Consider the following 14,244-nt stretch of genomic DNA (forward strand, 5'->3'; position numbering starts at 1 on the left):
TATCGGTCGTCGCGCTAGTTTTCGAGAAAAAAACAAAAACGTTCAAAAAATTCGAGATAAAAAAAAAAAAACCAGCCTACCAGATAGAAAAAATTACACTGAACAAATATCATATAGGTCAAAATATGTGTTAGCGTACTAGTTTTCGAGATATAGACGAAAAACCGTCGCCGCCGATCGGTACGTCGGTCGATGCGAAAGCACCGCGCGACCGAGCGCCCGCCTAAAAGACCAGTTCGAACATACCGAAAAATCAAGAAACCGTAACTTCCTTAATAATTGAGCTAGGACAAAAAATCGACACGCTATCTTGCAGGAAAAAATCCGGGGAACACGATGGCGTCGTCAAAAGTGCAGGTCGTCGAGCTCGTTTTCGAGAAAAAAAAAAAAAAATTCTCAAAATTCGACAAAAAAATAAAACGATCAGTGGACCGTGTAGAGAATATAAAACTGCATAAGAATCGTATAGACGAAAATTGGCGTTCACGTGCTCGTTTTTGTGGAAAAAATTAAAAAAGCTCTCAAACTTCGAGATAAAAAAAAAAAAAACCGTCTACCAGGTAGCCAACGGTAAACGGTACAAGTATCGTACGGGCGAAAACGAGCGTTACCGTGCTCGTTTTCGAGTTATTGACGAAAAACAGCCTGGAGCGATCGGTCCGGCGGTCGACGCGCGAAAGTTTCTAAGTCCGCTCTGCTCCGAATCATCGCTCCGGCGTCAAAAATCGTCGTAGGACAAAAAATCGCCACCCTATCTTGCAGGAAAAAATCCGGGGAACACGATGGCGTCGTCAAAAGTGCAGGTCGTCGAGCTCGTTTTCGAGAAAAAAAAAAAAAAATTCTCAAAACTCGACAAAAAAATAAAACGATCAGTGGACCGTGTAGAGAATCTAAAACTGCATAAGAATCGTATAGACCAAAATTGGCGTTCACGTGCTCGTTTTTGAGAAAAAAGTTAAAAAAGCTCTCAAAATTCGAGATAAAAAAAAAAAAACCATCTACCAGGTAGCCAACGGTAAACGGTACAAGTATCGTACGGGCGAAAACGAGCGTTACCGTGCTCGTTTTCGAGTTATTGACGAAAAACAGCCTGGAGCGATCGGTCCGGCGGTCGACGCGCGAAAGTTTCTAAGTCCGCTTTGCTCCGAAACACCGCTCCGGCGTCAAAAATCGTCGTAGGACAAAAAATAGACACGCTATCTTGCAGGAAAAAATCCGGGGAACACGATGGCGTCGTCAAAAGTGCAGGTCGTCGAGCTCGTTTTCGAGAAAAAAAAAAAAAAATTCTCAAAATTCGACAAAAAAATAAAACGATCAGTGGACCGTGTAGAGAATATAAAACTGCATAAGAATCGTATAGACGAAAATTGGCGTTCACGTGCTCGTTTTTGTGGAAAAAATTAAAAAAGCTCTCAAACTTCGAGATAAAAAAAAAAAAAACCGTCTACCAGGTAGCCAACGGTAAACGGTACAAGTATCGTACGGGCGAAAACGAGCGTTACCGTGCTCGTTTTCGAGTTATTGACGAAAAACAGCCTGGAGCGATCGGTCCGGCGGTCGACGCGCGAAAGTTTCTAAGTCCGCTCTGCTCCGAATCATCGCTCCGGCGTCAAAAATCGTCGTAGGACAAAAAATCGCCACCCTATCTTGCAGGAAAAAATCCGGGGAACACGATGGCGTCGTCAAAAGTGCAGGTCGTCGAGCTCGTTTTCGAGAAAAAAAAAAAAAAATTCTCAAAATTCGACAAAAAAATAAAACGATCAGTGGACCGTGTAGAGAATATAAAACTGCATAAGAATCGTATAGACCAAAATTGGCGTTCACGTGCTCGTTTTTGAGAAAAAAGTTAAAAAAGCTCTCAAAATTCGAGATAAAAAAAAAAAAAACCATCTACCAGGTAGCCAACGGTAAACGGTACAAGTATCGTACGGGCGAAAACGAGCGTTACCGTGCTCGTTTTCGAGTTATTGACGAAAAACAGCCTGGAGCGATCGGTCCGGCGGTCGACGCGCGAAAGTTTCTAAGTCCGCTCTGCTCCGAAACACCGCTCCGGCGTCAAAAATCGTCGTAGGACAAAAAATAGACACGCTATCTTGCAGGAAAAAATCCGGGGAACACGATGGCGTCGTCAAAAGTGCAGGTCGTCGAGCTCGTTTTCGAGAAAAAAAAAACAAAATTCTCAAAATTCGACAAAAAAATAAAACGATCAGTGGACCGTGTAGAGAATATAAAACTGCATAAGAATCGTATAGACGAAAATTGGCGTTCACGTGCTCGTTTTTGTGGAAAAAATTAAAAAAGCTCTCAAACTTCGAGATAAAAAAAAAAAAAACCGTCTACCAGGTAGCCAACGGTAAACGGTACAAGTATCGTACGGGCGAAAACGAGCGTTACCGTGCTCGTTTTCGAGTTATTGACGAAAAACAGCCTGGAGCGATCGGTCCGGCGGTCGACGCGCGAAAGTTTCTAAGTCCGCTCTGCTCCGAAACACCGCTCCGGCGTCAAAAATCGTCGTAGGACAAAAAATCGCCACCCTATCTTGCAGGAAAAAATCCGGGGAACACGATGGCGTCGTCAAAAGTGCAGGTCGTCGAGCTAGTTTTCGAGAAAAAAAAAAAAAAATTCTCAAAACTCGACAAAAAAATAAAACGATCAGTGGACCGTGTAGAGAATCTAAAACTGCATAAGAATCGTATAGACCAAAATTGGCGTTCACGTGCTCGTTTTTGAGAAAAAAGTTAAAAAAGCTCTCAAAATTCGAGATAAAAAAAAAAAAAACCATCTACCAGGTAGCCAACGGTAAACGGTACAAGTATCGTACGGGCGAAAACGAGCGTTACCGTGCTCGTTTTCGAGTTATTGACGAAAAACAGCCTGGAGCGATCGGTCCGGCGGTCGACGCGCGAAAGTTTCTAAGTCCGCTCTGCTCCGAAACACCGCTCCGGCGTCAAAAATCGTCGTAGGACAAAAAATAGACACGCTATCTTGCAGGAAAAAATCCGGGGAACACGATGGCGTCGTCAAAAGTGCAGGTCGTCGAGCTCGTTTTCGAGAAAAAAAAAAAAAAATTCTCAAAATTCGACAAAAAAATAAAACGATCAGTGGACCGTGTAGAGAATATAAAACTGCATAAGAATCGTATAGACGAAAATTGGCGTTCACGTGCTCGTTTTTGTGGAAAAAATTAAAAAAGCTCTCAAACTTCGAGATAAAAAAAAAAAAAACCGTCTACCAGGTAGCCAACGGTAAACGGTACAAGTATCGTACGGGCGAAAACGAGCGTTACCGTGCTCGTTTTCGAGTTATTGACGAAAAACAGCCTGGAGCGATCGGTCCGGCGGTCGACGCGCGAAAGTTTCTAAGTCCGCTCTGCTCCGAATCATCGCTCCGGCGTCAAAAATCGTCGTAGGACAAAAAATCGCCACCCTATCTTGCAGGAAAAAATCCGGGGAACACGATGGCGTCGTCAAAAGTGCAGGTCGTCGAGCTCGTTTTCGAGAAAAAAAAAAAAAAATTCTCAAAATTCGACAAAAAAATAAAACGATCAGTGGACCGTGTAGAGAATATAAAACTGCATAAGAATCGTATAGACCAAAATTGGCGTTCACGTGCTCGTTTTTGAGAAAAAAGTTAAAAAAGCTCTCAAAATTCGAGATAAAAAAAAAAAAAACCATCTACCAGGTAGCCAACGGTAAACGGTACAAGTATCGTACGGGCGAAAACGAGCGTTACCGTGCTCGTTTTCGAGTTATTGACGAAAAACAGCCTGGAGCGATCGGTCCGGCGGTCGACGCGCGAAAGTTTCTAAGTCCGCTCTGCTCCGAAACACCGCTCCGGCGTCAAAAATCGTCGTAGGACAAAAAATAGACACGCTATCTTGCAGGAAAAAATCCGGGGAACACGATGGCGTCGTCAAAAGTGCAGGTCGTCGAGCTCGTTTTCGAGAAAAAAAAAAAAAAATTCTCAAAATTCGACAAAAAAATAAAACGATCAGTGGACCGTGTAGAGAATATAAAACTGCATAAGAATCGTATAGACGAAAATTGGCGTTCACGTGCTCGTTTTTGTGGAAAAAATTAAAAAAGCTCTCAAAATTCGAGATAAAAAAAAAAAAAACCATCTACCAGGTAGCCAACGGTAAACGGTACAAGTATCGTACGGGCGAAAACGAGCGTTACCGTGCTCGTTTTCGAGTTATTGACGAAAAACAGCCTGGAGCGATCGGTCCGGCGGTCGACGCGCGAAAGTTTCTAAGTCCGCTCTGCTCCGAAACACCGCTCCGGCGTCAAAAATCGTCGTAGGACAAAAAATAGACACGCTATCTTGCAGGAAAAAATCCGGGGAACACGATGGCGTCGTCAAAAGTGCAGGTCGTCGAGCTCGTTTTCGAGAAAAAAAAAACAAAATTCTCAAAATTCGACAAAAAAATAAAACGATCAGTGGACCGTGTAGAGAATATAAAACTGCATAAGAATCGTATAGACGAAAATTGGCGTTCACGTGCTCGTTTTTGTGGAAAAAATTAAAAAAGCTCTCAAACTTCGAGATAAAAAAAAAAAAAACCGTCTACCAGGTAGCCAACGGTAAACGGTACAAGTATCGTACGGGCGAAAACGAGCGTTACCGTGCTCGTTTTCGAGTTATTGACGAAAAACAGCCTGGAGCGATCGGTCCGGCGGTCGACGCGCGAAAGTTTCTAAGTCCGCTCTGCTCCGAAACACCGCTCCGGCGTCAAAAATCGTCGTAGGACAAAAAATCGCCACCCTATCTTGCAGGAAAAAATCCGGGGAACACGATGGCGTCGTCAAAAGTGCAGGTCGTCGAGCTAGTTTTCGAGAAAAAAAAAAAAAAATTCTCAAAACTCGACAAAAAAATAAAACGATCAGTGGACCGTGTAGAGAATCTAAAACTGCATAAGAATCGTATAGACCAAAATTGGCGTTCACGTGCTCGTTTTTGAGAAAAAAGTTAAAAAAGCTCTCAAAATTCGAGATAAAAAAAAAAAAAACCATCTACCAGGTAGCCAACGGTAAACGGTACAAGTATCGTACGGGCGAAAACGAGCGTTACCGTGCTCGTTTTCGAGTTATTGACGAAAAACAGCCTGGAGCGATCGGTCCGGCGGTCGACGCGCGAAAGTTTCTAAGTCCGCTCTGCTCCGAAACACCGCTCCGGCGTCAAAAATCGTCGTAGGACAAAAAATAGACACGCTATCTTGCAGGAAAAAATCCGGGGAACACGATGGCGTCGTCAAAAGTGCAGGTCGTCGAGCTCGTTTTCGAGAAAAAAAAAAAAAAATTCTCAAAATTCGACAAAAAAATAAAACGATCAGTGGACCGTGTAGAGAATATAAAACTGCATAAGAATCGTATAGACGAAAATTGGCGTTCACGTGCTCGTTTTTGTGGAAAAAATTAAAAAAGCTCTCAAACTTCGAGATAAAAAAAAAAAAAACCGTCTACCAGGTAGCCAACGGTAAACGGTACAAGTATCGTACGGGCGAAAACGAGCGTTACCGTGCTCGTTTTCGAGTTATTGACGAAAAACAGCCTGGAGCGATCGGTCCGGCGGTCGACGCGCGAAAGTTTCTAAGTCCGCTCTGCTCCGAATCATCGCTCCGGCGTCAAAAATCGTCGTAGGACAAAAAATCGCCACCCTATCTTGCAGGAAAAAATCCGGGGAACACGATGGCGTCGTCAAAAGTGCAGGTCGTCGAGCTCGTTTTCGAGAAAAAAAAAAAAAAATTCTCAAAATTCGACAAAAAAATAAAACGATCAGTGGACCGTGTAGAGAATATAAAACTGCATAAGAATCGTATAGACGAAAATTGGCGTTCACGTGCTCGTTTTTGTGGAAAAAATTAAAAAAGCTCTCAAACTTCGAGATAAAAAAAAAAAAAACCGTCTACCAGGTAGCCAACGGTAAACGGTACAAGTATCGTACGGGCGAAAACGAGCGTTACCGTGCTCGTTTTCGAGTTATTGACGAAAAACAGCCTGGAGCGATCGGTCCGGCGGTCGACGCGCGAAAGTTTCTAAGTCCGCTCTGCTCCGAATCATCGCTCCGGCGTCAAAAATCGTCGTAGGACAAAAAATCGCCACCCTATCTTGCAGGAAAAAATCCGGGGAACACGATGGCGTCGTCAAAAGTGCAGGTCGTCGAGCTCGTTTTCGAGAAAAAAAAAAAAAAATTCTCAAAATTCGACAAAAAAATAAAACGATCAGTGGACCGTGTAGAGAATCTAAAACTGCATAAGAATCGTATAGACCAAAATTGGCGTTCACGTGCTCGTTTTTGAGAAAAAAGTTAAAAAAGCTCTCAAAATTCGAGATAAAAAAAAAAAAAACCATCTACCAGGTAGCCAACGGTAAACGGTACAAGTATCGTACGGGCGAAAACGAGCGTTACCGTGCTCGTTTTCGAGTTATTGACGAAAAACAGCCTGGAGCGATCGGTCCGGCGGTCGACGCGCGAAAGTTTCTAAGTCCGCTCTGCTCCGAAACACCGCTCCGGCGTCAAAAATCGTCGTAGGACAAAAAATAGACACGCTATCTTGCAGGAAAAAATCCGGGGAACACGATGGCGTCGTCAAAAGTGCAGGTCGTCGAGCTCGTTTTCGAGAAAAAAAAAAAAAAATTCTCAAAATTCGACAAAAAAATAAAACGATCAGTGGACCGTGTAGAGAATATAAAACTGCATAAGAATCGTATAGACGAAAATTGGCGTTCACGTGCTCGTTTTTGTGGAAAAAATTAAAAAAGCTCTCAAAATTCGAGATAAAAAAAAAAAAAACCATCTACCAGGTAGCCATCGGTAAACGGTACAAGTATCGTACGGGCGAAAACGAGCGTTACCGTGCTCGTTTTCGAGTTATTGACGAAAAACAGCCTGGAGCGATCGGTCCGGCGGTCGACGCGCGAAAGTTTCTAAGTCCGCTCTGCTCCGAAACACCGCTCCGGCGTCAAAAATCGTCGTAGGACAAAAAATAGACACGCTATCTTGCAGGAAAAAATCCGGGGAACACGATGGCGTCGTCAAAAGTGCAGGTCGTCGAGCTCGTTTTCGAGAAAAAAAAAAAAAAATTCTCAAAATTCGACAAAAAAATAAAACGATCAGTGGACCGTGTAGAGAATCTAAAACTGCATAAGAATCGTATAGACGAAAATTGGCCTTAACGTGCTGGTTTTCGAGTTATTGACGATAAGCCGGTATATATATGTCCGAGATAAAAAAAAAGATAGGGACAGTGGGAATCTCCTATACTATCACGGGCGTGTATTCTCCTACTAGTTTGATGGTTGCTGTTGCATAAACCACCGACTGTTTGGCCCGCCGTTTAACCGCGCAGTTTAAAATTGCAACACAATGTTGGTGTCGCTCCGGATCGAAAAAATGGAAAAACGACATACTTTACGCATAGGGGCGGCTGATCTTAACATATTTTGTCAATGTCATCTTCCCAGTGACCCTAGGAAGGAGTTTGCCGTTGCACGTTTTCCTATTAAAAAGTAATTAGTGTACAAAAATTTTCGTGAAGCAAAAAACAAGAATATGAAAGTACGTTCCATGAGCATTACGGTGAATAAAACAGAAATTAAAAATTCCCGAGGGGTTGAACAGCATCATATTGAATTCGTTTTGCTGACTGGGGTCTGCGCCCCCCAGACCCCCGCTACACTAGCCCAGACCAAACCCACTTTGTAATAGTGGTATCATATTAAATTGAACAGCATCGTACTTAATTCGTTTTGCTGAATGGGGGGCTGCGCCCCCCAAACCCCCGCTACACTAGCCCAGACCTAACCCATTTTGTAATAGCGGTATCAAATTAAATTGAACAGCATCGTACTAAATTCGTTTTGCTGACTGGGGGGCTGCGCCCCCCAGACCCCCGCAACACTAGCCCGGACCTAACCCACTTTGTAATAGCGGTATCATATTAAATTGAACAGCATCGTACTAAATTCGTTTTGCTGAATGGGGGGCTGCGCCCCCCAAACCCCCGCTACACTAGCCCAGACCTAACCCATTTTGTAATAGCGGTATCAAATTAAATTGAACAGCATCATATTGAATTCGTTTTGCTGACTGGGGTCTGCGCCCCCCAGACCCCCGCTACAATAGCCCAGACCTAACCCACTTTGTAATAGTGGTATCATATTAAATTGAACAGCATCGTACTTAATTCGTTTTGCTGAATGGGGGGCTGCGCCCCCCAAACCCCCGCTACACTAGCCCAGACCTAACCCATTTTGTAATAGCGGTATCAAATTAAATTGAACAGCATCGTACTAAATTCGTTTTGCTGACAGGGGTCTGCGCCCCCCAGACCCCCGCTACACTAGCCCAGACCTAACCCCCTTTGTAATAGCGGTATCATATTAAATTGAACAGCATCATATTGAATTCGTTTTGCTGACTGGGGTCTGCGCGCCCCAGACCCCCGCAACACTAGCCCGGACCTAACCCACTTTGTAATAGCGGTATCACATTAAATTGAACAGCATCGTACTAAATTCGTTTTGCTGAATGGGGGGCTGCGCCCCCCAAACCCCCGCTACACTAGCCCAGACCTAACCCATTTTGTAATAGCGGTATCAAACTAAATTGAACAGCATCATATTGAATTCGTTTTGCTGACTGGGGTCTGCGCCCCCCCGACCCCCGCTACAATAGCCCAGACCTAACCCACTTTGTAATAGTGGTATCATATTAAATTGAACAGCATCGTACTTAATTCGTTTTGCTGAATGGGGGGCTGCGCCCCCCAAACCCCCGCTACACTAGCCCAGACCTAACCCATTTTGTAATAGCGGTATCAAATTAAATTGAACAGCATCGTACTAAATTCGTTTTGCTGACAGGGGTCTGCGCCCCCCAGACCCCCGCTACACTAGCCCAGACCTAACCCCCTTTGTAATAGCGGTATCATATTAAATTGAACAGCATCATATTGAATTCGTTTTGCTGACTGGGGTCTGCGCGCCCCAGACCCCCGCAACACTAGCCCGGACCTAACCCACTTTGTAATAGCGGTATCATATTAAATTGAACAGCATCGTACTAAATTCGTTTTGCTGAATGGGGGGCTGCGCCCCCCAAACCCCCGCTACACTAGCCCAGACCTAACCCATTTTGTAATAGCGGTATCAAATTAAATTGAACAGCATCATATTGAATTCGTTTTGCTGACTGGGGTCTGCGCCCCCCAGACCCCCGCTATACTAGCCCAGACCTAACCCACTTTGTAATAGTGGTATCATATTAAATTGAACAGCATCGTACATAATTCGTTTTGCTGAATGGGGGGCTGCGCCCCCCAAACCCCCGCTACACTAGCCCAGACCTAACCCATTTTGTAATAGCTGTATCAAATTAAATTGAACAGCATCATATTGAATTCGTTTTGCTGACAGGGGTCTGCGCCCCCCAGACCCCCGCTACACTAGCCCAGACCTAACCCACTTTGTAATAGTGGTATCATATTAAATTGAACAGCATCGTACATAATTCGTTTTGCTGAATGGGGGGCTGCGCCCCCCAAACCCCCGCTACACTAGCCCAGACCTAACCCATTTTGTAATAGCGGTATCAAATTAAATTGAACAGCATCATATTGAATTCGTTTTGCTGACTGGGGTCTGCGCCCCCCAAACCCCCGCTACACTAGCCCAGACCTAACCCATTTTGTAATAGCGGTATCAAATTAAATTGAACAGCATCATATTGAATTCGTTTTGCTGACTGGGGTCTGCGCCCCCCAAACCCCCGCTACACCAGCCCAGACCTAACCCATTTTGTAATAGCGGTATCAAATTAAATTGAGCAGCATCATATTGAATTCGTTTTGCTGACAGGGGTCTGCGCCCCCCAGACCCCCGCTACACTAGCCCAGACCTAACCCCCTTTGTAATAGCGGTATCATATTAAATTGAACAGCATCATATTGAATTCGTTTTGCTGACTGGGGTCTGCGCGCCCCAAACCCCCGCAACACTGGCCCAGACCTAGCCCATTTTGTAATGACTGTATTGGAACTGCGTTAGGGCTAGTTTAGAATTGGTTAGGTGAAGTAATGCGGAGAGCAGTTTCGCCTGCGTCCCGGGATGCTTGTTGGCATGAGTGGTGTCTGAATGAGTAAAGACGGATGAGACACTTGTGGGGTATGGTGAGTCAGATTCCCAAACTACCCATATATTCTTCTGAGGCATGGGTGCCTATCCAAGGATCTCCTTCGGTATCTAAAACAGAAATAAAAAAAAAAAAAAAAAAAAAAAAAAAAAATGAATATGGACTGTGTTAGGACTGAATTGGATAAGGTCTGGGTTACGTCTCGGTTAGGTCTGAGTTAGGACTGGTTTAAGACTGGGTTAGGACTGGGTTAGGACTGGGTTAGGACTGGGTTAGGTCTGGGTTAGGACTGGGTTAGGTCTGGGTTAGGTCTGGGTTAGGACTGGGTTAGGTCTGGGTTAGGACTGGGTTAGGACTGGGTTAGGTCTGGGTTAGGTCTGGGTTAGGTCTGGGTTAGGACTGGGTTAGGACTGGGTTACGACTGGGTTAGGTCTGGGTTACGACTGGGTTAGGTCTGGGTTACGACTGGGTTAGGTCTGGGTTACGACTGGGTTAGGTCTGGGTTACGACTGGGTTAGGATTGGGTTAGGTCTGGTTTAGGACTGGGTTAGGTCTAGGTTAGGACTGGGTTAGGTCTGGGTTAGGTCTGGGTTAGGACTGGGTTAGGTCTGGGTTAGGACTGGGTTAGTACTGGGTTAGGACTGGGTTAGGTCTGGGTTAGGTCTGGGTTATTTCTGGGTTAGGTCTGGGTTAGGTCTGGGTTAGGTCTGGGTTAGGGCTGGGTTAGGTCTGGGTTAGGTCTGGGTCAGGTCTGGGGTATTTCTGGGTTAGGACTGGGTTAGGTCTGGGTTAGGTCTGGGTTATTTCTGGGTTAGGTCTGGGTTAGGTCTGGGTTAGGTCTGGGTTAGGTCTGGGTTAGGACTGGGTTAGGTCTGGGTTAGGACTGGGTTAGGTCTGGGTTAGGTCTGGGTTAGGTCTGGGTTAGGTCTGGGTTATTTCTGGGTTAGGTCTGGGTTAGGTCTGGGTTAGGTCTGGGTTAGGGCTGGGTTAGGTCTGGGTTAGGTCTGGGTCAGGTCTGGGGTATTTCTGGGTTAGGACTGGGTTAGGTCTGGGTTAGGACTGGGTTAGGTCTGGGTTAGGACTGGGTTAGGACTGGGTTAGGTCTGGGTTAGGTCTGGGTTAGGTTTGGGTTAGGACTGGGTAGGTTCTGGGTTAGGACTTGGTTAGGACTGGGTTAGGACTGTGTTAGGACTGGGTTAGGTCTGGGTTAGGTCTGGGTTAGGACTGGGTTAGGTCTGGGTTAGGACTGGGTTAGGACTGGGTTAGGTCTGGGTTAGGTCTGGGTTAGGACTGGGTTAGGTCTGGGTTAGGACTGGGTTAGGTCTGGGTTAGTACTGGATTTGGTTAGGTCTGGGTTAGGTCTGGGTTAGGTCTGGGTTAGGACTGGGTTAGGACTGGGTTAGGTCTGGGTTAGGACTGGGTTAGGACTGGGTTAGGACTGGGTTAGGTCTGGGTTAGGTCTGGGTTATTTCTGGGTTAGGTCTGGGTTAGGTCTGGGTTAGGTCTGGGTTAGGTCTGGGTTAGGTCTGGGTTAGGACTGGGTTAGGACTGGGTTAGGTCTGGGTTAGGTCTGGGTTAGGACTGGGTTAGGTCTGGGTTAGGACTGGGTTAGGTCTGGGTTAGGTCTGGGTTCGGTCTGGGTTAGGACTGGGTTAGGTCTGGGTTAGGTCTGGGTTAGGTCTGGGTTAGGTCTGGGTTAGGACTGGGTTAGGACTGGGTTAGGACTGGGTTAGGTCTGGGTTAGGTCTGGGTTATTTCTGGGTTAGGACTGGGTTAGGACTGGGTTAGGACTGGGTTAGGTCTGGGTTAGGTCTGGGTTAGGTCTGAGTTAGGTCTGGGTTAGGACTGGGTTAGGACTGGGTTAGGTCTGGGTTAGGTCTGGGTTAGGACTGGGTTAGGACTGGGTTAGGTCTGGGTTAGGTCTGGGTTAGGACTGGGTTAGGTCTGGGTTAGGACTGGGTTAGGTCTGGGTTAGTACTGGATTTGGTTAGGTCTGGGTTAGGTCTGGGTTAGGTCTGGGTTAGGTCTGGGTTAGGACTGGGTTAGGTCTGGGTTAGGACTGGGTTAGGTCTGGGTTAGTACTGGATTTGGTTAGGTCTGGGTTAGGTCTGGGTTAGGTCTGGGTTAGGACTGGGTTAGGACTGGGTTAGGTCTGGGTTAGGACTGGGTTAGGACTGGGTTAGGACTGGGTTAGGTCTGGGTTAGGTCTGGGTTAGGACTGGGTTAGGTCTGGGTTAGGTCTGGGTTCGGTCTGGGTTAGGTCTGGGTTAGGTCTGGGTTAGGACTGGGTTAGGACTGGGTTAGGTCTGGGTTAGGTCTGGGTTAGGACTGGGTTAGGTCTGGGTTAGGACTGGGTTAGGTCTGGGTTAGTACTGGATTTGGTTAGGTCTGGGTTAGGTCTGGGTTAGGGCTGGGTTAGGTCTGGGTTCGGTCTGGGTTAGGTTTGGGTTAGGTCTGGGTTAGGACTGGGTTAGGACTGGGTTAGGTCTGGGTTAGGACTGGGTTAGGACTGGGTTAGGTCTGGGTTAGGACTGGGTTAGGACTGGGTTAGGTCTGGGTTAGGACTGGGTTAGGACTGGGTTAGGTCTGGGTTAGGTCTGGGTTAGGACTGGGTTAGGTCTGGGTTAGGTCTGGGTTCGGTCTGGGTTAGGTCTGGGTTAGGTCTGGGTTAGGACTGGGTTAGGACTGGGTTAGGTCTGGGTTAGGACTGGGTTAGGACTGGGTTAGGTCTGGGTTAGGACTGGGTTAGGACTGGGTTAGGTCTGGGTTAGGACTGGGTTAGGACTGGGTTAGGTCTGGGTTAGGTCTGGGTTAGGACTGGGTTAGGTCTGGGTTAGGACTGGGTTAGGTCTGGGTTTAGTACTGGATTTGGTTAGGTCTGGGTTAGGTCTGGGTTAGGTCTGGGTTAGGACTGGGTTAGGACTGGGTTAGGTCTGGGTTAGGACTGGGTTAGGACTGGGTTAGGTCTGGGTTAGGACTGGGTTAGGACTGGGTTAGGACTGGGTTAGGTCTGGGTTAGGTCTGGGTTATTTCTGGGTTAGGTCTGGGTTAGGTCTGGGTTAGGTCTGGGTTAGGTCTGGGTTAGGTCTGGGTTAGGACTGGGTTAGGACTGGGTTAGGTCTGGGTTAGGTCTGGGTTAGGACTGGGTTAGGTCTGGGTTAGGACTGGGTTAGGTCTGGGTTAGGTCTGGGTTCGGTCTGGGTTAGGACTGGGTTAGGTCTGGGTTAGGTCTGGGTTAGGTCTGGGTTAGGTCTGGGTTAGGTCTGGGTTAGGTCTGGGTTAGGACTGGGTTAGGACTGGGTTAGGTCTGGGTTAGGTCTGGGTTAGGACTGGGTTAGGTCTGGGTTAGTACTGGATTTGGTTAGGTCTGGGTTAGGTCTGGGTTAGGTCTGGGTTAGGACTGGGTTAGGACTGGGTTAGGTCTGGGTTAGGACTGGGTTAGGACTGGGTTAGGACTGGGTTAGGTCTGGGTTAGGTCTGGGTTATTTCTGGGTTAGGTCTGGGTTAGGTCTGGGTTAGGTCTGGGTTAGGTCTGGGTTAGGTCTGGGTTAGGACTGGGTTAGGTCTGGGTTAGGTCTGGGTTCGGTCTGGGTTAGGTCTGGGTTAGGTCTGGGTTAGGTCTGAGTTAGGTCTGGGTTAGGACTGGGTTAGGACTGGGTTAGGACTGGGTTAGGACTGGGTTAGGTCTGGGTTGGTACTGGATTTGGTTTGGTCGGGCTTCGGTTGAGACTAGATTCGAGTAGAACTAAGTTTGCGACTGATCGGTCCGGCACTCGTGGCTAGGTTTGCGACTGATCGGTCCGGCACTCGTGGGTAGGTTTGCGACTGATCGGTCCGGCACTCGTGGCTAAGTTTGCGACTGATCGGTCCGGCACTCGTGGCTTGGTTTGCGACTGATCGGTCCGGCACTCGTGGCTAGGTTTGCGACTGATCGGTTCGGTGCAACCAAATTTGCGACCGATCGGTCCGGTGCGCCGTTAGCCTAACCCAGCGGCGTATTGCTTTGAAGTGGAAAAGACCAAGTCCAGCGGCGTATTGCTTTTGGAAAAAAAATACCAAGTCCAGCGGCGTATTGCTTTTGAAAAAAAAAGACTAAGTCCAGCGGCGTATTGC

Source organism: Colletes latitarsis, unplaced genomic scaffold (genome assembly GCF_051014445.1).
Source record: "Colletes latitarsis isolate SP2378_abdomen unplaced genomic scaffold, iyColLati1 scaffold0068, whole genome shotgun sequence".
Taxonomy (NCBI): domain Eukaryota; kingdom Metazoa; phylum Arthropoda; class Insecta; order Hymenoptera; family Colletidae; genus Colletes; species Colletes latitarsis.